The 25,902-nt window shown below is 35.5% G+C and overlaps 1 long non-coding RNA gene across 2 annotated transcripts in view; it reads left to right on the top strand.

Moving 5' to 3' along the window:
• Positions 1-2,532: 2,532 nt before the first annotated feature.
• Positions 2,533-25,902, top strand: part of LOC139701039 (uncharacterized) — a 44,178-nt gene continuing 20,808 nt past the window's right edge. For both annotated transcript variants that reach the window (XR_011703916.1, XR_011703915.1), the window contains exon 1: positions 2,533-2,902. This is a non-coding gene — a long non-coding RNA (uncharacterized lncRNA). The remainder of the gene's footprint in view (positions 2,903-25,902) is intronic.

Here is a 25,902-nt window from a genome sequence, read left to right on the forward strand (position 1 = left end):
GTCAATTTGTATCAACAGAATTTTTTAATCAATGAGATGAGGTATTCCCGTAGTCGTTAAAACATTTTAAGCCAAGTCAAACGTTAATCATCAGGTTTACTCAAAATATACAAGGAAACAGAAATAACGCATATTAAAAAGTACAATATTAAAATTGTGAACACTATAAAAGAATACGATATTAAATCTGGTCACCTATTATAAATTAATCTTGCAGGTAAACGTGTGGTCAATACTTTAAGTCAAGGTATAACGGTATAGAAGTTTACTTTTAGGTATCAAACTGTTATTAATGCCTCCCCAAAGAACGAGGATGAACATCATGATATAAAACTTCAGCAGCTATGAAATCTTCTTCCAACTAATGGTAACACTCATTTTATTCACAGAGTAAAAACTCCTCCGAGGGTTGTAAAAAAAATAGTATAAAATGAGAGGAAAAAATTAACCCTGATATTAGGAATTACGAAGAAAAAACTTTTATTTCCTCTTTCATTAGAGCCTTAGCCAACGACAATAAATTGACAAAAACCGGTTATTTTACCTGTTGTCGGTGATATTTAAACTACTGCAACCAAGTTGAAAAGAGAAAACAACAGGAAGAAGGAGACTCTTTCTTTATAAACTACATAATATGTAGCACAGCAATTTTTATTTCCTCTATGAATGAATTAACATTTCTTTGAATACTCATTTAGTGCTTAATAATGATTAAGGGTGGGGTTATATGATAAATTTGGTCTATTTATGGATTTAAATATCACCGATCTAAATGGATTGGAATACCTCCAAGAGATTAAAAATTTTGTACACCTTTTGAGACTCTATTGTCCGCTGAACATGAGCTTTTAGAGAAAAGTGGACGTTAAGAACTACGCGCAAGGATCCATAAATATAAATAAATACTGAGTGTAAAAGGGAAGAAATAGGTGGACATGAATAGATGAATCGACTAGAGAATTATGTGGCGAGCTACGTCCAATCAATCTGGAATTGTTAGCCAAAGCTCATCAGGATTGGGTAAACTAGACATTTTCTTTACGCGTTAATAGTTAAGCAAAAAGTGTATTGTTAAAAAAATATAAAGCTACGCATTCACATTTATTAATGCATTAGGAATTCAGTTAATTATCTCAAGCTACAATATATTGCGAAACGGAACAATAATAACGTCCATCATAAAGTCGTCTGCTGACAATGAAAACGCCTAAATGGTCTTTCGGGACTTATTTTTGATAAATAGCTCAGAAAATATTAGCCGCACATATCCAGTTAACGCAAAGCTAATTTTCCCAAGTGTACAAAAGGAATTATATAATGAGTTTTCACAAGTTACCTATTTATTTTATAAATTATTACAATTCACTGTCATGGAAGTAGAATATTTCTGATCTGATTCATCTTTAATATTTCATGATATATTTTTTACCTTCATATATGATAATCTTATTGTTAAGTTACAATTTGAGATACAAAAATTCTCCAATTCTGAAATCTCTTCCACAGTCATTATCTTTAGTTCTATAAAGACTTACTGTTTATAATAGCCCTCCATTTCTCCTTAATACATGATATATTTTGTTCACCCATTAAATATTAATTATTCCAAACAATAAATTCAATTTAGAAATTTCCTCCCGCAAAAATTTCCGAAGCAAAGGTGGAGAAACACAATCAATACAGCCTTTAAAGGTGCACTTCTTCTTCATTTCCACTTGATATATATATATAATATCTCTCTCTCCTAAAAAATCTCCTCAACTAAAGAACAGAAATATTTTGTCGTGTTGAGTAAACCAGAAGGTTTGCATAAACGTCTCCTTTGGTACAGTATTGAATTTAACCCAAAAAGATGAAAGAAAACTGGGCCACGACTGGCAGATGGACTGTTGCAGTAAGAAGGAAACGTGCCTGGAGGTATGAAGAAGCTCCGAGGAAACGAAAGTGAATGGTTATAAAACGATGCCAAAAGGAAAGGGAGGCTAAGCACGCGAGTCGGAGTGAGGGGGAGCGAGAGAAGGAGAGAGGTGCAGTGGAGATGAGACAGAAAGCCTCGACAACACGAGGATTTATCCGCGATCGTTGAAGTCTCCTAACTCTGGCCAAGGCTGCCGGTAGAGGAATCTCCGGCCACTGCTTGCAGTGTGGATGAGTGAAGCCGAGCTGAGGCCGCAAAACTTCTTCCCCTCCTCATCCTCTCTTATCTTCTCCCCCTCCAGCTACGTCAAATCCTCGGCCCAACTCCCGGAGAAGGGGAGGTGTTGAAGACTTCGAAGTAGGAAGGGGGATACGGAGGAGGAGGACTGACGCGAGGGAGGAGGATAGACACCACGACGTTGCGTACGGGAGGTCGCACGATGGGAGTCGGAGGGGCAAGCGAGGGAGGTTCGAGAGTTGGAGGGAGAGAAGGAGGTCGGTCGATGGAGAGGGCGCTAGAGGTCGAGCGGAGGGGAGATGGGGGGAATAGTGGAATGGGGAGTGGGAGACAAACAGCCTGCTTGAGCCTCTCTTCTCTGACTGCGACTCCTCGGATCAATTCATTCTACACCGCTTGCTCTTCGGTGAAACACAGAACCTAAAAGCGTGGCCGCCACGACACGGTGTGCCGCAGTACTTCGTGAATGATACCGCCGGCTGGTTACACAACTTTCATTAGCCTAATTTTTGCATTTAGTCGGTGAACTCGGCCTCTGTTACGATCGAAATAAGACCAGGATATTATTTTACCTCATTCGGCAAAAATTAAGTATCATCATTGTTTATTGCCAGCTATTAAGTGCAAAGCAAAAAAGGAATCTGCTGCTGAGTCATCAACGTCCCGGATACCATCGACAGAGGACTTCGAAGGATCTATTACACCCGAGAGCTCCCTTCTAGCATTAGCATGTGGAATACTAATGAGGTAAGTGATAATTTTATTACAGTAGGTCAGGCATTTTATATATAGGCTAAGCAAACCTATTTACCATGATAAGGTCCTTTGCCATTACTAAACTCTTGCTTAAGTATGAGATTTGCTTTGGACCCCTACAAGTGATTCCTAGCTAAACCAGTTAAGTTGTAATACACTTTGTATAACTCACTAAAACTAATTCACCAACTAATACTTTATATTTAGATAAGAAAAACACCAAGAGGTACATTCATGTAAAATAGTTAATAAATGCTGAAATAAGCCTTTGATTAATTCATTTTAAATACAATCATTTTAAAGCAATTAAGTTTCTAAGGACAGTAACAGTCAAGCTTGTAGTATTAATGGTTTCAGCAGTGCCCTAAACAGTATTGGTCTTTCTCTTCTCCAAAAAATATATATATTTGTGAGAATTAACTTCCATGAGTTTCATTCGTATTAAAAATAAGAAATTTTAGAGTGAATTCTACTTAACGAGCCAGTATTTTCCATATGCACTTCACCACTTCATAATTGCAATTTTATTGATTATATCATCATTCAGATTCAGCGTATTTACCCTTGCCATTGCTAATGGCAAGGGTAAATACGCTTGCAAATGTAAATCTAAGGTCGATAAAACCATGTTATTAGCTTAGCTTCATCAGGGTAAATACTCAATTATATTTAGAATTAAATTGTAAATATTCAAACCCTTTGTCACATTCAGCTACAACCTTAACGGTCTAAGTGTACCCTCATCATGAAAGCTTAACAATTATGAACTCTTTAATTAGTAGGAGCTACAAAGGACGAAGTGGAAAACTGAATGAACCGGAAAACGAAATTTAATTTGCAATAGCGTCTACCCCAGCGCTCTTATTTGCCAGTAGCCATGCTTCAAAATGATCTAGAAATAGTGGCACAGATATAGCGGACCGAACATCACTCTGCATTACTGAAATAGCGTGGGCCACGCGAACCAACTCTCACTTTCTTGCCTCTGCTCAGGAGCCAAAATAAAAACTTCCGAGGTTACCGAATCTGCATTTATTTTTTCTGTCTCTCTAACCTTTCCGATGAAATGGTTCAGATTTGTAAAGATAAAAATCACTTGACGTTATGTTTAGATTATCAAGAGGAACAGTTAAAGAGCTGCTAAAAACCACGAATTTTCTTATGAACTTACAGGAATAACGGGTTCCTTACGAAATGGCTATTCCCCCTGGAATATCTCGCGCCAAAAGCGTGGTCGAAAGAGTGCAAAATTATGTCGTGAGAAAGAGATGATGGCTTGTATTCAAAGCAATACTAAACAGCGTATAGCAGAATACTCATAAGCGTAATTTAGAATTGTTTTAAAGGTTTTCTATCAATATAAAATACAATTTCTAAGACAGGTCAAACAAACTGATTTTAAATGTTGAGAAAAACTTAGCTGTTAAAATGTTCAGTTTATTCATTTAACTGATAATATAAAGTTATGTTTATAATAACATACATTAGAAACAAATTCAACCGATTATTTTCCGAAAAGATACTACAGTCGAAATTATTTATCAATTTATATCTTCATATATATATATATATATATATATATATATATATATATATATATATTAGCATAGGGGTATCATTAATTTAAATCTATATTGAGCCAATAGGAAGACTATATTTTGCCTTTCGCCGATGATTCAATTTTGCATCTCACATAACGTTTTCAGTTTAGATTTTCTTACTATATTTTTTAGATTAAAAGAATAGTTTTCTGATACATGAATAAAGAATAAAAGTAAAGCTGTATGTCATGGATATCTTATAGTTTCATTCTTTCCGCATGACATCATTCGTGTTCTGTTCATCTGTTTTTAAGTTTCCCTTTCAGTCCCTCTTCCCTCCCGGCGGGGGGAAATTCCTGCTACCTGCAACGTTGGGTCGCATTCCCTTCCTTTTACTGTCTCTTTGGGGGGTAGAGTGTTTTGTGGTGCATTTTCATGTGGTAGTGATGTTTCACATTCTTGCTTGTTGTGTCCTGGCTTGCGTGTTTTAGGATGGCTTTCGTGCTGTATCCTGGGGTGCAGTTTTTTGTTGTTTTGCAGTGTATGTGTTTGCATGAGTATTGGATGGAGGGAGTTTTGCATGAGTGTGTGCGCTGCTGGGGTGTAATTTTCCGTGTTGTTTTTTGCATGTGGTATTTTTCGTTTTTACGGTTGGTGACCTAACACCCCCCGCCACACGCCCTTGCGGCGGCTTGCGGGGTATTATGTAGATGTAGATGTAGTTAATATTATAACTACGACAACTCTTCACTGTAGAGCATGTTGATGTTATTGTGTAGTATGAAAATATTCAAAAGTTGCAATAAATGATCTAAGTCAGGTCGTTTGAATTAAAAAAAGAACGTACAGGACCAGAATCATCGTGATAGCGAGTAAACTAATATAATAAAACTCTATATTTTAACAAAGCTAGGTTAACTCTCTATTTTTGAATAACTGACTAAAATGAGAGCATAAAATACAGGGGAAGATGAAGAACGTTTATTTCAATATTGTATCAAATATACGATAACTCTAGTAGTTGTATGACCTTTACCGACTATATATCAAATGGACATGCCGTATGAGATTTCCATCAGCTTTATTTGAAAAGCAATTTCTTGTAAATCTAACGCAGGTAACTCGGTAATTATATTTAAGTCAGCGAATATACTTTGTACATGCGTCGTGGGTTTATTCATACATTTAGGCGAAACTTTCGATTCTATTATTTTTATTTAGCCAAAGTGTATCACGGGGAATTTCGGGATGAAAGAAATCGATCCTTTTTTGCAGCCTGAGATAGTTTCACCATCAATATGGACCAAGCATGCACCACATATGATAGGTGTTGGTCGTCTCGGTCGGCCATTGCCTGATGTTAAGGACACGAACCGGTTTTTAAAAGAGCGGTGTGCCAAATGTCAACAGATCCCTTAAATATTCTCGGCCTCTAAAGGGCTTCATCTACTCTTTTATGTGTAATCCGTTTTCTTAACTCACGATAGGTATAAGTGTGATTTGATATATCGGGCTACCTTTCAGCATCTTGAACCTCAAAGGGAAGGAACAAGAAAGGGGAAAGCAAGCTCATAGAAAGGTTCTCCTGTGTTCCAAGCAAACAATTTTCGGCAAATTAAGTCCTCATTTTTGGTGATTTTTTCAACTGAGTTCCCTGCGTAGCTTTCCTTACATACAGGTACCTTGCATTTTGAAAAGGTATAAATCTAATCCAGGCATAAAATCAATAACTTATTTGAAAAGTATCCCCAAATATATACTTTTTAGAGACTATTACCTATTTCCTTCTGCTATTCTTCCCTAATCTAAATATATTACACCTATTTAACTCCTATACCATAAACTACCAAACTTTATCAAACTCTAATTAACTAAACTCCTAATTTAGATTTCAGGGTAAATAAAATTAACTATTTTACTGTTTAATGCGGCATTAATAATGCTTCCTTGCCTACATTTATCGTAAACAGTACAATAAAATTCCATTTTATTCAGGAAAATATTGCAATAAGACTATCATGTCTTTAAGAAAATTTTCCCTCGGCTTTTTAACAACTTTCCAAAGAATCTTTAGTTAATTGAAGCAATCATATGTTCTCAAATCATGAACTAAATTCAAATGGCATTAAATGACTAATTTTACGCCTCTGCAATTAAAATCAAAAAGTTTCAGAGCATAACTTTTGAAAAGTGAAATACATATGCTTTCCAAATACATGGAAACTACGACTGATAGAGGAAAAATCACCGACATTTTGATGCATTAATAATAATATTCCATAAATATCTGATTCTTTAATCTTTTTATCTTGATATTGCATAACCGATAATCATTCGAAAGGTGGTACTACATTGTCACTAAGAAGAAACTACCGTACAATACATGGCTTACCTAATCATCACCTTCTATTCAAGTAGCTAAAAGTTATTGTTTAAAAAATGCCAAGAAATACAGTCACAAAAATATATCCAAATACTCCTCTACACCAGTGCAAAACTACTAAGAGTTCAGTCAGTACGGTAACTTCTACTCTAATTTATAGGAGCTGTCATTATGTGGGTGCTGTTTTGTAAGAAGGGCGTGGTAGTTTAGAAGGCAGAACGCTGGATCATCGACTGAAAGGCCAGGGTTCGATTTGGGATGACGCCTGAGGGAACCCTCGGCTTTACCTAGTTTGTTCGAATTTTCAGGCACAAAATCAGGGGCAAACATACCCGGCAAAGGAACTGGACCCCCTAACCTGATGCGTGAATTTTATTCGCCGTTGGGCTTATTATTGGGTGAGCTCTGTCCTCGGCTATCAAACTGACCTTCGGGTTGATAACAGTGCGTAGTAGGTTTGTTGGAGTACGTAAACATAATTTTAATAGAGCGGAATTATTTGGAAAATGATAAGCTGAGATTGGAAGGAAGTACTTGAATTCGGTCTGAAATGTGAATTACAAAGAAGTAATCAATAATGGTGCCTTCGTGTGCTGGTACCCTGTTATTAGTCAAGGGCTTACGCATGAATGTAAAATAACCATTTTACCAAAAAATTGAGTTTTTACCTACAAGACTCCTCGATAAACATCCTAACTCTATAAAATCAAAGAAAGCAGAATATAAAATCGTAAGCATATAAACCACAGATACTTCTGCCAAGTCTATAGTCGACGTTGACGGGAGGGAAACAGAAATTTTCAAGTACCTAAATTCAGGATTACCAGCAAGAAAAATGCTTTAAATTAATTATTTAGTGTTATAGTTATAGAGTTTTGACAGTTTTGTAACTCGTGAGCTCTCATTAATCGAAAATTTCAATACCAAAGGAATATAAATTACTCGTTCAAATCATTTCCACCAACAGCCTCATGCTTGAGGCCTCTCTCCTTGAGAACACGTAAAACGGTATGCGTAGAATGAATCCTAGGAACGTCACATCAATTCTATGAGAGTATTATACAGTTAAGAGAAACAGGAGACGTTGCCAAAGAGCTCTGCCGATATCCACTTTTAAAATTCCCATTATCCCCAACTTATGGCCAAGTGACATTTAGGATTGCGATCTTTCCCCCATCCCTACCTCACTCATTTTCTACTCTCAGCTCCGTCCTGCCCTACCTCATCCCATTTCTGTTGCCTCTGCCTCTCCGCATTCATGTTTTTTTTCACTCGTCTCCCAAAGCCGTGCTTGACCGACCCAAAATCGTTCCTCCCCTCGAAGACCGCTCATACAAGTATTCCGCCCGGCAGCTGCCTAAACTTGGTCAAGGACGTTTCTTTTTAGATCATCCTCAATGTCGCTCCATCATTTTTGTTTAGTTTTGTCGCACATTTTTTCCTAATTAGCGATTATTGACATCCTTTGTGGAGTTTCAGGCGCACGGGCTTCCATTCAGAGGCGCTGGGGTGAATTTCAGTCCGTCTAATGTTTTTCAGCTACACTTTCCATTGAATTTCTTCCCTTGATTGATTTCACAGAATTGCCGCGACCAATTAAATGCGAAACCTATAACCGCTGTTTTTTCCTTTTACGGGAGTTAGAATTCCATCTTTCCCTTACTATGTTCTCGATTGGAAAATAAAATATCCAAATTGCTCATGCTCAGATGAAAAGGGAATAGCGACAGCCGAGGTCATGCCACTCCATAGCTTCCATTCAAAAACAGTGCATCATCAAGGAACTATGAGACGCTCATACTCCCGGTGAGATTTGAACCCGTGACCTTGAGTTCATGCCAAAAGACCCATCAATTAAGAAAAGGTCCTATCAATAGACCCATCCTAAGGTTTCATTTAGGAAATGTCGACAGTCAATCTATTTCTTGGGTATTTCCTTGGAAGTTGGAAAACACTAATAATTGGAGTAAATAATTACCGCATTGAATCATTTACTGCATATAATAACTCTAGTCCATTATTTCCATATACATTTGGATTTCTTAGAGGGAATAAACCCCACTTTATATAGTAGCACACTTAACACTAAGGTTGGAGGGCTCTGACTACATATACCTGGGTGAGCCTACAATAAGGATGACCACATGAAAAAAGAACCCGAATTCCGCAACATTGGTTAAGGTTATAGACGCTATAAAATACGTAATTTAAAATAACAGCGAGTAAAAGATTTACTGTTTAACTGAAAACTTGGCATTCATAATTCTTGTATTAAAACTTGTAGAGGGTTGAGGTCCAGAGTAATCGATCTTATAATGTATTGGCACTAAGAAAAAATCTAAGTTGGGTCAAAGAAGACGAAAAGTAAAAGCCATTTGCATCCCCTAAAGACTCGTCAAAATCACTGATATAAAAAGACGCAATCATGTTATATATTGCCGACAATTTCTTTTGATTTCAGCATTCATATTTAATTTATAAGAACACAGGTTACTAATGATTATTGAAACCCTATGTTTTACCGTACTACTACTCAAGAATATGTTTACATAGAGCATATTTCATTTGTGTTTCGAACTCCATTCGTATCATTGCGCTTTCAAACTTGCCTTAAAAAATGGCCAAAAAAGCATTCTGCTTAGCAAAATAACGCCACTATGTCGACGGTGAATAAATGCGAATGTTTAACTAGGAATGGTTAATACGATAAAAAATGGAGAATACAATCAAAACCCTATTACATTTCGCCGCTGTTGCTGGCTTCCATTGACGACCGAAACGCCATTATCGTCAAAGTGTATTTCCTTCCTATGTACAGGTATTGGCTATAAAATCAAGAGACTTGCTATAACTTTATTCAGTGGTAATCACATATTTGATACTCATTAGCGTTTTTTATGTGTCTTAATCTCTTATAATGAAGTACGGTCGCACGCCTTTGCAGATAACTTAAAGACATATTGAGTATTGTGGACTGGGTGTGCTTTCTTTGTTAAGAAGTACCACGGACCTTAACAGGGTCAATCCTAGTTCTTCCCTTGGATACATTTTTTTGGGTCATTGAATTGTTCAAAGACGTCAACCATGTCAAAGTTCTAGTCCAATTTAAGGGTCATGATAGAAAAATAAATAACCATACGAATTAAATAGTATATGTTGCGAAGATATTTTGCAGAAATATTCCAAAAATTATTTAATTTCAGTATTAAACCGTGTGTAATTACCCCTTTTATTTTCAAATGCTCATTTCCTTTCTATTTGTTCATTTTTCCTAATATTTTAGTCATTTAGTCATCTTCATTCTACATGTTGCCCTCATCTTCTGCATCATCTACGAGTATTTTGCACCCTCAGCTTCACCCAAGCTGCGTGTTCATTTCGGGTACGAGGCCTTCCTGTAAAATCACAGACGGCACACTACTTTGTGAATTTCACACGCCATTTGGGTGAGCTATCAAACCAACCTTCGGGTTGATAACTGCGGCACGGTACAGTAAATGTTATCAAGGAAAAAATAAATGGTAGCGTGTGGTTGCATGAATAAAGGGCCAAAAGGTTACCGTTTTCAGAAGATAGATATATTTATGGGAGAGAAATAACATGTAAATAAGATGCAATTCAGTGGATAAATATGGACGAAAAAGAGAAATTACAACATAATCAAATGTAAGAACCATTGTTTCTAACTGAATGAAGATAGACTGAATATAAATTCAGGAAAGTGCAAACGAGCGTGAGAGTGAAAGAATATTGCTATTGCAGCAGCATAATCAGCTATGAGAAAATCAAGAGGAAGATGGTAAGCCGAGGAGCGCGAGCTGAGAAGGAATTATTGCAGGCAAATAACCCAGATCATAAGTAAAGCTAACCCAAAAAATTGTGAAATTTGAATTTTATACGGCAAAGAGACGCGTGCGATATCAATAGCTGAGAGAGAGTGAGAATTAGAAGCGCTGGAAATCTAGGGGCTTAAGATCAATTATGAATATAAAAGAATGGTACTGGCAATTATTGAAAATAAAAACTTCCTTGGGGTCATTTCGAACAGGTGAACTCATCTTCGTAAAAACCCAAGGAAAAAGGCACAATCACGGTCAAGAAGCATTTTCCAGCCGCTAACTTGAACCGCTGACATCAGTTTCGCGGTAACAGCAAGGGAATAGTAGAGAGTATATTCGAAATTTGGGCAAAGGAAATATGTATGTTCTAGAATAAACTGATATCAAGAACGGAAAGAAAATATATAAAAGCTGGTTGTGAAGGAGGCAATTTCAATCAAAGAGGCATGGAAAATAAAATTTACGCTGAAGGGTCGAATGAATTACGACTGGTATGCTACGGAAAACAGTGCATAAAGCAGTGAATGAGTGTTGAGAGTTAAGGGTAACATAATGGCTTGGAGTACTGAACAAAGCCTTTCATAAGATAACTATAATTATAGGATACGACCTTTCTTGCCAACATGCATGCCATTTTACTCATCCCGCAATCTATTCCCGAAGGTTAATGAACTAAAATGAAATAACGGAAGTCATAGTTACGAGGAAAAACATTTAAATAAATTCGGACACTCGCAAATTACATTCGAAAATACGGAGCCAATTATTTACATTAGTTCAGAACTCAAAAAAGATGAAGGGAAAGTTATATTGGTTTCGTCTCGGAGGCTCACAGCTGTGGCCTCTCCTGAAAAACGAATACAAACATCCTTCAAGGACACCGCACCACATTTTAGCGGACAGATGTCAATAACAAATATTAGAAGTTCTACTTGCGACAATACAAAACCTCTTTCGATAAAAATAGTCACTGAAGTTCAGTTTGCCGAATTCCATGCAATTGGCATCGTAGAATACGTCGTAATACTTTTATTCCTTCCACCTTACGCTAAGTAGTTCCCAAAACACTAATCAATCGTAGTCATTGATATGGTCAATGTTTTAAGTTCTGTTTCTTGTACGCTCTGTAAGTGGTCGGTAATCCTTGCCAACTCCAAGTCTGCACTTTGCATAGAAAGTTAGGTTATATTACAGGGTTGATGCATACACTTATGAAACAACAATATACATGAATAAAATATTTCACGTGTATCATTTATTTTAAAAGACCGAAACGGGTATTTAAATATATCTATCTATAATATAATTCGTGGATCAGTTGGATTGAACCGCAAGAACTTTGGACAAGTTTGTTATTCAAGAGCGAGTGTAGGTATACATAAAGTAATTAAAGTGACTTACAAGATGGTATTGCGAAATTTCCGTTTTGAGCATTATAACAAATTGAAAATGTCCAAGTTTTTATAATTACCTAACCGTTATAGCATAAAATATCTCACCTTAGCCTAGAGTTCCTAGAAAATTAATGACTACCCTATAGTAAATAATATGCAGTCTCTTTTCCCATTTTCAATATTAATTTTTTATTTTCTATTCTTTTCTCCATAGTCCATAGCTATAACGGCAAAATTCTCATCCATCGCTCGCGATGAAAGTTGTGCAAAAGTAAGCGAGGGAAAAGCAGGAAATAGTTTTGAATAAAAGGCTTAAAGGAGCTTCAAATATTATTCATTGCTAAGTAAAATGTGTCTGAACACTGCTAAAGGAATGTCAACTCTCAACTTCAATAATTTGGTGTTGCTGCTTAAGTTAGTTCACACTATTTTGGCTGATTGTATAATTCTATGTTACTTGGCGAATTTTACTTCATTTACCATGAGAAAATTTCAAATAACGTTGAAATCGTTGAAAAATTACGTCATATCTTTAATACAGAATCGCCTATAATCGTTCTATTGGGACAGTTAACACCTTTAGAGGTTTTAACATAAATTATATGATTTAAAGAATGCAAATACTGCCGATTCCAACCTGAGGTATAGACGGACAAGCTACACACCTCTCTTCATGCACTTCTTTATTTAAATTTAGTTTCGTTTAAGTGGCCATTTAATTATTATACTATACACTGGACTCATTACATGTTGCATATTATAGCTCACTAAATTTAATCCTGGGAGTTTTATCTGGACTCTTAAACAAACACTTCCATTTATATTGTATCAATTTGAGCATAAACCCTGTTTCAATTTGCAAAGTCAATCACGCATTATTTTAGTTATGATGGCCACTCAAATAAAACACTAACTCACCAATTGAGCCCCACATACAAAGTAACACCAACAGCATCTCAATAAGTATAGGAAATTATCAAAATACTCGTATCCTAAATAACAAAAACTTATTTACAAACTTTATACTTACCTCTGAATTTTATGACATAACACTTGTGTACTGCTCTACACATTAAACTAACTAATCAAATGGTAACGGCTATAGACTATTAATATTGTGTTCAGATATTTACTTTTAATAATTGGAAATTTTTATTGATTCTCGAATTAATTAATTTTAGAAATACATATTATATAATGGGAAAAGATTTTGGTGAATACATTATAATTTACCCATACATAATTTACTTTACCTTTTCATAGTTTTAAAAAAAAACGCTTGAGATTATGAAAATCTTGACGCATCTGAATTGGTTTTTGTTGGTCTACTAAAATTATATTCTTCAATACAATTTCATAATCACAATTTATATCCCCCCAAACGTTTATTTTTAGTGATAAGGGTGGGGCTAACTCATAACTATGCCTCCAGGCGTCTGAAATGAGAACGCCCAGGCTATTTTTGTGCCCATATCACCATTTGCGGACAGTAATTGAATGATCTCAATAACTACATTTAGACACCAGACTTACATAGGGTAAATTCAAATAAAATTTCCTCTAATAAAGTTAAATTATACAAATTAGACACACAACAAACTGATAGCGAAAAGTCAGTTATAAAAACACTCAGACAAGGCAAAATTGTTGAAAATCACAGAAAGCATTGCTCCACAAATAACTCAAAATTAAGAGATGGCAATGGATAGGTAAGGTAATTTTGCATTCTAAAATAACCCTATAATAACATTACCATTATTATGTCTTGCCAAGAATTTGGCAGTAAATAAGTCCAATTTTATAAATCTAAAAGTCTATCAGAGCCAACTGGCTCTTTTAAAGTAGTATTGTTGTGCATTCAGATATTCTACTTTTTACTCGACTTGATGGCAAAGCTAGTATACAAAAATGAAGTAATGGATTCAGAAGAAACTGGAACTGAGGGATAACGAGGATGTCATGAAACATCCATCGCTTTCTATCGAGCAATTTACTGCATTAGGACTTTTCCTACACCCACAAAAAGTAGGAAAGTAGGGCCTTCCACCAAGTTTAAATTTGACTCCTTAAAGACAGTGTGGCTTGAGGGCTTAATCTTGAGGATTTACACTTGAAAAAAACAACAAGCCTCACCAAATCGAAAAACTATAAGTGATTGTAAAGAAAATTTGGTATCTTGAAGTCACGGAGTATTAGAAGCGAGGACCAGCGCACTTTTCCCGTGAATTATCTGACCGAAAAATATAACCAGTTCTTTTTTTGTCGAGGTTCATCACAGTGGCGAGGATGTTAATTCGCTCGCAGTATTTCCCCTCCACGACGAGGCCACAAAAACTCCTCTCAACGCAGGCAAAGAATGAATATACCTTGTCCTCTTCTCACGCCGGCTCAAAGGCAAAAAGGCCTTGGAATCGCTAAAAACTGCCATAACACACAACAGAGAGCGATGTGAAAAAAATTTACAGACGATTCAAGGGCTGGCGTGAACAGGTTGGACGTAACAAAAAAAGTCAAATGGCCCAAATTAAGTGGAAAAATTGAATTCATTTCATTCGCGGAGAAAGTATTGGTTCGAGCGTCTGTCATATTTATTCGTAACCTAAAAATTTCAGATAGTGCGTAGTTTTTCAATTTGACAAATTAATATATTCAATGTTTTCAGGCTTAACTTTGTGTAAATCCATTATCGCTGAAATAAAAAAATGTATCTTTCTACGAAACTTTGTAAGAGGTAGGACTAGTTTCAACGCATCAGTGTCATCCTGCGGTACCTGAGGATGAGGCCAATAGGTTAAAACTAGTCGTGCATTGTAAAACATCTAGTGGAAAAATACATATTTTTTTACTTTATTGACAAATTAAATCACAAAACGCGTACAACAGTTTTTAGATCAAATTTATACCTACATAAGGTAGCGAAAAATATTTTCGTTTCCGACGACCAACCACATGATTAGTAAAAATTACAAATTGGAGCTATTTCTCCTAAATATTTACATTGGTTTTTTAAAATTGGAGCGTGATTTTGTACCAATATTAACGAACATAAAAGTTTTTCTTAACTAATCATACACATTCTAACTACTCTAATCCTGACAAAGTCAAATCAAAAAGTTCAAATATTTGAGGAGTTAAAATATGGAAACAATATTTTATGCATTCATGAGTGAGAAATTAATCCTAAAACGTGGTAGCTTAATGCATGGATAGTTATTTAACTTAGTACTAAAATAGTGAAAACCTCGTAACGCGCACGTTATATTACGCTCCATTTGGAAGTTTTCAACCACAAAATCAGGGTGTAAAGAGATATACGTAATAAAAAATACGCTTGTCCTAAAGAACGATACTCGGGGACAGTCGTGCGTGAAACACCCTTAATTTACGCAAGATACCTGAAGTATGTCGTTCCACAGATGATAATTATAATAATAATACAGAAGTATGTTTGCCATAAATCATAAATGCTTCTTGCAGTCTACAACCATAATACTCTTAGCTGAATTTTAAGAATAGAGGATAAAATGCTATGTCTTCCCAAATGCTTGGGGCACAAGCAAAGTTTCCGTTCATAAGGCTAATCAAAAATGAGTGCTCAACATCTAATTCGTGCATAAAATTATTTTCGCTTTTAAGAGTAAATTCCATTATTTTTATCCACTTTATTTTCCAATCTAGCATTACAAACTTTACGCTAAGATAGCCAAATGACGAAATTCGATGGTTTGTTCATCAGGAGCTCATTCAGGGTCATATTACAATTAATGTTGATGTCTTAGAAACATTCCCTGTATATTTCAAATGAGGAAAAATCGGTGGCATAAAAAAATGTTCCAAGTTCTAACTGAAATTTGAGTGGAATCTGTACTTTTAATGCGTGCATTCGCCACAAACATGTAAGTCATATTTTCATTATCTTCTGCTGATAATGTATTCATCATTTTCTTTTGAAAAGCTGTTACTAATAGTCAAAATTTTCTTTATTCATAAATCTCTAAGAATTAATAACTTATTAATGTATGAATCAATGGCTAGCCCAGCTTTTTCAAATAATAAATAATAAACCCTGGATAAGCGGTTTGTATGCACTCATAACATATGAATGTGCATGTATAAGAAAAGCATGTCAGATAAATACCGTGAATCACCTAATGCATCACTGTAATACTGTCAACTCGCAGCCTTGATGAAGACACACTACTATGAAGTAGGGATTATTTGGAACATTTTATTTTTTCTCTTATTATGAACTCATTTTCAAGGCATCAGAAAAAAACCATAAAAATACCTTTAAACACCATTTTCTTGTGTTGGTACGGCTTTATTCAAAGCATTTATTCATAATTAAAATTCATCGCAGAAATTGGTAGCTCTCCCAAAAGATCTCATGTCCTTATTTCTTGGAGAAAAGCAAACTCAGGAGCTTGAGAGATATTCAATTTAAAATCTTGATTGATGTGTCTTCGTAGTAGAATAATGTGAATCCCAGTCTTGGATTTGAAGCGTGGCACGCTATTTCTCGTCAGACTTTTAGGCCATACACAATTTTGCGATGTTTTTTATACATTGTTAGTTGGTATATTCCATAATTTTGCTAAACGATTGTAAAGGTAGCCAATAATGCTCAGCCTTCGTAGGGAAACTGATCACTACATAGTGCGACTACATAGGATGGCTACACAGTACGTATTATGATAGAGCAGCACTTCTCTTAACTGAAAAGGTATAAGGCATGTATATTATCGTGAATGCTCTAATGGCCAATTTTTTGTTAATCTCCAAGAAGCAACATAAGAGAAAAAATCTGGAAGTTGTTTGATTACTCTAAGAATCACGTAATCATATTCTCGGGAATGATCATCACCCACCTTCAGGAAGAAGCTACCCATGATCCATCAAGGTCAAGTGAGACGTCTGAATCGGACTGTCCTTGGAAAGCCCTCGACCAATTGTTCCCGGGCTCAGCGTACCAAACCAAGGACGTGGAAATAGACCAAATAAAAGAACATGTGTGAGGCCGCTGAGTTATTTTCTCGATGCGTATTTTAGAGAAGCTTAAAACGATAGTAGAAGTGTAATTTTCTTTGGAAAGCGAAGAAGCAATTTTTTCTCTTTAAAAAGCCAATTACCTTTGGAGAATTTTTTTACAGTTATAATGAAAACTTCAATTGTTTAATAGGAATTCCAAAGTGGCGAAAACTTCCAAAAGGGCGAAATTTGAAATTCTGATATCACAGGGGGATGCATTTCGAAGATGAACAGCATTGATATGAATTTTAAAACGAAATTAAGAGGATATGAAAGCGAGAAATTTAAGGCAATATGTTTGAATGAATGTGCTAGAAAGACCGTGAAGACAAAATAGTGGACTACTAAAATATTTTCATTTCATTTTATGTAAATAATTTAGTATTAAGAGCTAAAAAAATATCACCAAATCTCCTCGATGTACACATGCATATAATGTATGTATACAGTTGACGTTCTACAAATGGAACTTTAATATAATGTGAAAATTTAGATGAAACAGATGCATTATTTCATGATGATAAAAGCTATTTATTATTTTTATAACCACGCACTCAAGTATTAGAAGAGTCGGTTAATATGAGTTTAACTTCCGAGAAAAAATCGATCTGAAACCGATTATTGTATTATTCGTTGATTGAAACTTATTTCCGAAATTAAAAATTATTTTTAGGAATTTCGCAAAATTTACATGAGTCTGTTTAATAATAATTTTCCCAAAGCTATCATTGGCATGAGTAAGGGATAATGAACATTTCCTCATTTATTTCATTTATGCGTAAAATATCTCTGACGCTTAACCCAATTAAAAACTTCAACACCAACCGAAGCGACCCTGTTAGATTTCGTGTCGACGCCCCAATATGGGAATATGAATAGAATGATAAACTAACCCTCAACCCATCATGTTAAGTTTCTTCCTGCCAACGCCCTACTGGTGCCCTTGCCTGCATTCAAGGTCAGTTAGGTTGATAACGAAGTTGAACACTAAAACAAAAAATCATATTCATGACCTTCAAATGATGCTCGAAGTCATTTTGCCTTTAACCAATCAAATTTTGACGGCTCTAAAAATTTATCATATCATTAAAAGTACATCCTTTCCAAGCAAAATCTTACAATGAAAATAAAGCGCACAAAGACATTTATGCCAAGTGTTTTATCCACAATATTTAAATTAAAAAATAGTTTTGAAAAAAAGTCAGTTTGTTCTTTCGAGAAAAATTGGCAAGACAATAGCGAGAAAGGTTTTACTAGATAGTCTAATTAACATTAATTTTCTTACGAAAACTGTTACATATGTTGTAGAACTTTTCACGCTTACTAGACAAACAATCTTAGACTGTAAATTCTTAAATTTACAAATTACTCATTTTCATTTTCCAGAGAACAGGAAAGTATTACATGAATTGAATGACTTTATAGATAGATATACATAACAAATCGTAGCTAAATGTGTTTAGTTTTTTTGTTTCAATCATGATGGAAAAATAACTCAGTCATCCCGTTCTCCAGCTGCGTAATCGCTCTGCCTGCATTCTTGATATGAAAAAATATGCACGATTTCCTCTAAAATTTAAAACTTGAACTCACCTCACAAGAATATTTGTTCTTAATGCACTTCCCTCGTAACAGGCAATTCAATACTTTGATCTATAAGATGGTTGTAGAACACATAAATATGCTGAAAAAATAATGATTTAACTTATGGACATTGATAGAAAATGGAAAAAAAAGAAAGAAGAACGTTTATTTGAAAATTTTAAACACGTTATCAATAAGCAATGCAAGATTTTTAGTAATCCTTTAAGTAGTTTGATTGCTCTGTTCAAATGCCGATTTTTTTTAATCGTCCACATTAAGCGTGTCGTGAGGGGAAGATAATCTCAGCGGCTGGCACAGAAAATCCTTCATTACGAATCGCAGTGATGACAAAAACCTCACGGAAATAATTGCTGTTAATAATACACTTTCCACCATCAGGAAGGCATGCCAATGCCTTCCTGATGGTGGAAAGTTGGAAGGGTGGAATTTATCTGCCAGACTCATCTTCACTTCCTGTATGCAAATTTACTGTGGCGTGAGAACATTTAGAGCCATGTTTTCCTTTGCACCCGTTAGCCTTCGTGGTCGCGTCACTAGGTGGAACTCAACTTATCTGGTTCTGTTTTTTTCGCGAACGACTGAAAAAACGGAACCGAACTTTTGTAGACGACTCGTCTCTAAAAAAGAGTCGAAGGTTGACGTGTGTTGAGAAAGATGGGGTGTGGACTTTTACGGAGCATGAGGAAGTCCAGACCGAATAAGAATAAAAAGAGATAGGGTGGAGCCATTGGAGACGCGTGAGCAAAATGCCAAGGAATATGTGGAGGAGGAGGTAAAAGATGGGGGGATTCGAGTTTCAAGCAACCGTCTGCAGAGTCCTCCATTCAGAGTAGGGAGGTGGAAAGAGGACGTGAAACGTTGTGTAACCGTCACCTGCCGGCCGTTACCCTTTTACGCATGCGTGCTAGGCCCAAGAAAACCGACTATAACGCCGGTTGAGACATCATTAGCCCTGTGACTTTTCATTGATAAAACGAGAATTACGCAAGGAGTGACATTTGGTCCATCTCTGATGGAATTCTTATTAATTTCAGAGACAAATTTTAAAAAGAGGGATACATAGATTTTATTACCTTTTTTTACCACTCGATAATAGTTGCTCAAATATATTTTTATTTTCGGTATACTGATTTATCAGATTTACAAGAGATACTACTACATCCTAAGAGCCATAAAAGTGTTCTTGGAACGGAAAAATACAAATTTGAGTTTTATTCAACATTTTCAACGCCGCGGTATGCAATAGAAAAAGCAAGGGTGGTTTATTATACAGAACTGGAAGAACGAGTTATAATACTCATAACTAATAATTCATTCTTTCATTTCTAAATAATACTCTACTCTTGCATTTCCAATTGCATATTGTGGCGTTGAAAATGTAAAAAAACTTCATTTATATAAGAGTGAGTTATAATACGAGTACTCGTAGATCACTGTCTGATACTTGAAATATTTATTTTGTGCCAGCTAGAGAGTGCTTTAAATATAAAATCCCGTGGCTATCAACCTGGATAATATTTCCACAGTAATTTAATTTCATGAATCTTGCATAATGAAATTAATCTCATAATCTTACTCAGGATTCAAGATTTTGCTAACCCTCTCCAGACCTGATGATAACGTATGCTACATTGAAACCGGTCCTATTAAATTTTATTCTGTGGAAAATTGCCAATGTTTGATTAATCATGATATTCCACCATGTCACGCCTGAAGCGTCTCTTTTTTTTTAACCCTGATGGTGTTAAAATGAAAGTTTTGACGTAATACGATGCACTCCAGAAGTGACAAGAGGCTTGAAAGAATAGCAAATTACACGATATTTGCATGTGGTTGAACGTTAAAGAAAAGTCCAAAACCTAGAGTGCTATAGTTTTAGCCAAATAAATAATATTAATTTCAAGCGTGAGGCCATAGAAAACTCTCAATTCGTACTATTTCATAACTCGCTTAGCCAGAAAGCATAACTTTTTAGGTAGAGCATTCTATTTTAATCGATTTCATTTTAGTTCATTACTATTGTTAGAACCATGATGTTACAGAACGAAACTAAGGAGGGCCTATATTCATCCTATCAAACGAAGCTTGTTTGCGTTAGAGGCAAAAGCAGAAAGTTTTTTACGAAAGCTATGGAAGCCAAAACTTTCGCTAAATGATTTCCCTGACATCGACACCACATACTTGCAACATTAAAAGGCATATCGAATAAATACACGGGATTACATTACCTCTTTTAGCATCAAAATTTATAATGGAAGATGTCAGCGTAGGAAACTATGAAGGAATGAAAATAATGTCAGTTAACGCGATAGCTTGGAGAGCTGCCACACACCAACCCCCGGATTTATAGTTCATCATGATGAGGTATTTTCCACCTATAGTATTTCTCAGCCAATTCCATAAGAGTCAAATGTCGGATGGCGCCATTTTTATTATCATGACCGAAGAAATCAAGCATCGAATTATAAACGCCGATGTATATCTTATGTTGCATCAGAGAAACCAATCGTTCAGAACTCGCTTCACAAATAAATCAAAATCTAAATGGAGAAAACGTCAGCTACTTCGGATCATCCCGATCTTCTATTGAGGAAATGCTTCCAAACGCGTTTAGAGAAGGTCGAAAAAAATAAACTTTGGGAATATCTCTCTCCCTCTCAACCTCCTTCCACATTCTCTTTCTCCATCTCTCCCGCGACGACTCTCAATTTCAAAACCTGCCCCGAGAGCACGTAGCCACGAAGTCCAAGGAAAGTGAAGTCTCGCGGAGGAGAGTGGGGAGAAAGATTTGACTCGGCTGCCCTGTGGGAATCACAAGAACTATGGACTGACGCAGCGGTCGTTCGACTTTCTTTCTTTTTTTTCTCCCACGAATCTTTCCCAACCACCACCACCTTTGGAGGAAGAACTGAGATCTTTCTCTTCCTACGCGTACATTTTCCTTGCTGACGTCTGGGGCGATCTGATAATCACAGCTGAATAACATTGTTTAGCCTTTACTGAAGGCGGGTAAGGATATATGATGATGCTGTTTCAACCAAGGTTTCCCGAATTCGCGATTCCTAACTGAAACCATTAATCTACCGTTACGGCAGCCGAAGGAGACACAAAATTTGTAACTATTAAATTGATACTCCACACCCTGACTTTATTCACGACGTTCAAGGATAGCCTGCAGATTGGAAATGATGCATACAATGTCTCATAAATATTTTTCATTGGAATGAATTATGTAAAACAAAGGGATTATATAAACTATACTGCCTATCATTGCATGTAACAATGGTTTTTGATGGATCCTGGCAAAACACACCACCGTTCATTTGAAGTCCTAACTAACATGACGAAAAATATCCTTAGATCCCATACGACATTTTACATAATTCATTCTTTAGCTATGCATATGACTCCAAATAATATGCATCTACATGGGGCGAAATTCACGAAATTATATTCTCACAGGAGGGATCACCGCAGGGGAATTCATCATCATTAAGAACGAAATCACAATTAGATAAGTTTCCTTCGAGTATAAATTTAGTTTAATTTTAATCCGATAAATTTAGTTAAATTTATCGGATCAAATAACACAAGGCTTCAAGTAACGGCATATATCACTATAGGTAAATGGAGTAATTTAAGATGCACAAGACCATGCAAATGTGTAAGACCAATGCAAATACGGTAGACAGAAATAAACGGTTGTTCATTCGACACAGTGCTGAATAAACTCCAAAAAATAGTTTAAAATATTAAATAAACTATTCTCTGGGTCAGTCATTGTGCCTTACTTTTTTAAGTTGAATATTACCTATTTGTTCTGTTTTAAAAGAAACCTTCGAAGTTGGTTTCACCTGGCAGTAACCAAAAATTTGCAACGAATAATTTAACATTCATAAAAACTAAAAAGCTTATTACGACGCAAAACAAACTCCATTCGATCACCGTTCATTTCACGTACGTGAAATTGGAAGTACAGCTATTATCTTATACGAGTATTGAAATTAATTTACCCCAAGTAAGAAATAATTCACCAACTTTTTTATCATAACATGCAAAACACTCGGCCACTGTCATAGATAATCCTAAAAATTAACGGTGTCGGCTGGAAAATAGGCGAAATGGGTGGAGTTTTCTACCAGGTCGCCATTTCTCGCTTTAGCCGCTCTAAAGAGCCGATATGAATCATTCACGGCAATATATTTTTTAAGCATCAGTCTGAATTTTAGCACGCGTAAAAATGGTGTCCAGTCATAAAGTAATAAAAACTACTTTTTGGGCCATCAAAAATCCAATCCCCAAGTGTTGTGAGAGGTATCTTCATCATCAACCGACCTACGTTATAAATTTTAGCATGAAAATGGTGATTTTGTACGAATGGAAGCCGAATAAATATCTGAATTTGATCACGTTTAATAGAATGAGACAATTTTATTACTTTCTCAACTATCAAAATTAAATGAGTTTATTAAAATGATTTCCATTTGAAGAAAATGAAGCCATGAGCTCTTCTGAGTGGTCCAAATTTAAAAGTTTTGATAAATTCTTCTGGTGCATTTGAATAATGTCAATTATGGCACTGCATTAATAGCAATATCTCGGAGAAAAATAATATTTAATGTTACGAAATTTATTATAGAGCTTCAATTTGTACTTATATCAACAAATTTTTAAATTATATATAGTACACCAAAAGAAGTAAATCTTAAAAAAACTTTGTGACAGAACCATGGAGAACAAATTATTTTTCAATTTTTGTATCTCATGAAAAATACTGAACTAGTGAGTTATACCTAGGAAAAAGGAAATATTTTTATCATTAAGTATACTCTCATGTATGTGGTATAATAGTTTATAAGAAGGAAACTTTGCGTAATGATTAAAACAAGTAATCTATTTCATCAATTCGAGGAATGATCTGTAGCTGCTCTCCAAGCCATACTGTAACCTGCCAATATCTTTATTTCTTCATATTTCCTTGTGCCTACACCACCCATCACCTACTTCTCGGAATTCATCCCTGACATTCTTCCAAGATTCTTCCTTACTAAGCACTCAAATTATATTATCCAGTAACCTGTCTTGCGCATGTGTCCTCCATGGGCTTTCCATAGGTTCGTTTATACGCGATTTCCGATTGATTTTGATAATGAACACGGATGCGAGCGGATAACAAATGATAGAGCGTAAGTTGGTCCATCTGTAAAAGGATTTCAATCACTGCTATGCTCATTGCAGAATTAGTGTGATTAGCATAGGGTGAGAACCAACCACAAAAGAAAGAAGGTAACTAGGTTCTCCAACAACAGGAAAGGCAACAAAAACATTAAAGTTGGATGGGGGATAAGTAAAACAGTTGGCCTATTTAGGTAGTGTTTCAGACCAACGTGAGCAAAAGGATATGGAAATTAAAAGATGAAGGCAATGTGTGTGATATGTTAGGTAATCAATCTTTTGCTAAGAGGGGGTTGCAGAATGAAATAATATTAATCAGTATGTAAATAAAAATTAGTTGAAACTTTTATATTGGTATATTACATTTTTGTATTTTGTATTTATATCGGTTTGGTATCGCTCGTAAACATTTTTGTTTAGGCAAGACATGGGCTCAGTAATGAGGTTTTTGAGATGCGGTTTTGGAAAAAAATGAAAATATTTTAATGAATGGGGATAAAAACAAACAAAAAATTAAGGAAATGCTAGGTGAGCAGGAAAGATTGGAACTTTTGGCAAGTTAAAGTACGTGGTATGGAATGGAAGCAAGCAAGAACTACGTATGAGGGTTCAAGGGGCAATGCATTGTAGATGATGGCATTAGGGTGTTTAGGGTCGAGTTAGATAGGACTTATGAGTGTAGCAGTGGTAAATAAGTAAATAAATAAATATATATACACACACATATACATATATATTTTTGCCGGCAAAATTCAAGACAAGTTATTTGTAGTGTGGGGCCAGGTTGTCTTTTGGGCGAGACTAAGAAATGTAAGGTAAATATAATTGATATACTATGTTAAGTTTGCGTATATCTAAAACGTTAAACGTTAGATTACTATATATATATATATATATATATATATATATATATATATATACAAACATATATATAAATATATACTGTGCTTTGATCAGTGTGGCTTACTCTAAATTTAATGAAAGAGAAATGCGCTGGTATTTGACGAAGCTACTATATTTAGTTATGAGTTTTAAGAAATTATTTACTGTTCTAAAAATATCGCTTGGTTACTAGTTTTTATCGCGATGAAAAGGTTTCATTAGTAAGGGGGCATTTAGACTTCCTATATGCATCAGTTAGCTCACAAGAAGGCACCTCCTTGGATAAGCTCCCTCCTTTATTAAGCTCCCTTGTCTCATTCGGAGATTAGGCCTATATTAAAGGGTTTCGTCAGCATTTGGTACCGACACGTACTCGTATATCGATATAAGCGCGAGATGGATTGGTATTTGCATGCATAAATAATAAAGAAAGGAAACCTTGCCCTTTCTCACTCTCATAGTTCTAATGAAATCAATCTAAAGAACTACCTATGACCTACCTACCTACCAAAAAATCTATTCATACCTATTCTTGGGCAACTACATGTGCTAAGTGATCATAAAACGCAGGAATAGAAATCACATAATTCAAAATGTCTGTCATTTCTTTCACTCTATCAATTTTTATGAATATACATCATATTTTCTTTTGCACCAATGTCCTTAACCTCTAATGAAGATTATAAAATCTGTGTTAGCCTATTTTGACAGGCGCCGTTTTAGCTTTTAATTATCGCTTGTGAAAATTAATGGAAGAAAATATGAATTTTATAGGTCCACCTTCACGGCAATTGCTTTTAAAATCATTGCAAGACGCCAAATCCCCTTTTAAATAAGGGATACTTCACCAGGGTTACAATCATCATAAAATTATCTTCAAATTTTACGGATATATATAATCGGCTGGTTGAATGATGAAATTGATGCCTTTTGAACAAATAAGGGCTACTTACAAAGAAAATGAGCACCATGATTTCAAAGGTCACTTAATTAATACATATGTATTCCGGTGACTTGAAAAAATAGCAAACGAAATCTACCGTTCTCGCGGGTTCGCAAACCTACTCCTTTGGCATGCATTCTAAAAAGAAAACAATATGCGGAGGAACCGGTCTATGAACCTCATGATCTACTGACCCAACCC

The sequence above is a fragment of the Hetaerina americana genome, unplaced genomic scaffold (genome assembly GCF_022747635.1).
Source record: "Hetaerina americana unplaced genomic scaffold, ioHetAmer1.1.p SCAF_11, whole genome shotgun sequence".
NCBI lineage: Eukaryota > Metazoa > Arthropoda > Insecta > Odonata > Calopterygidae > Hetaerina > Hetaerina americana.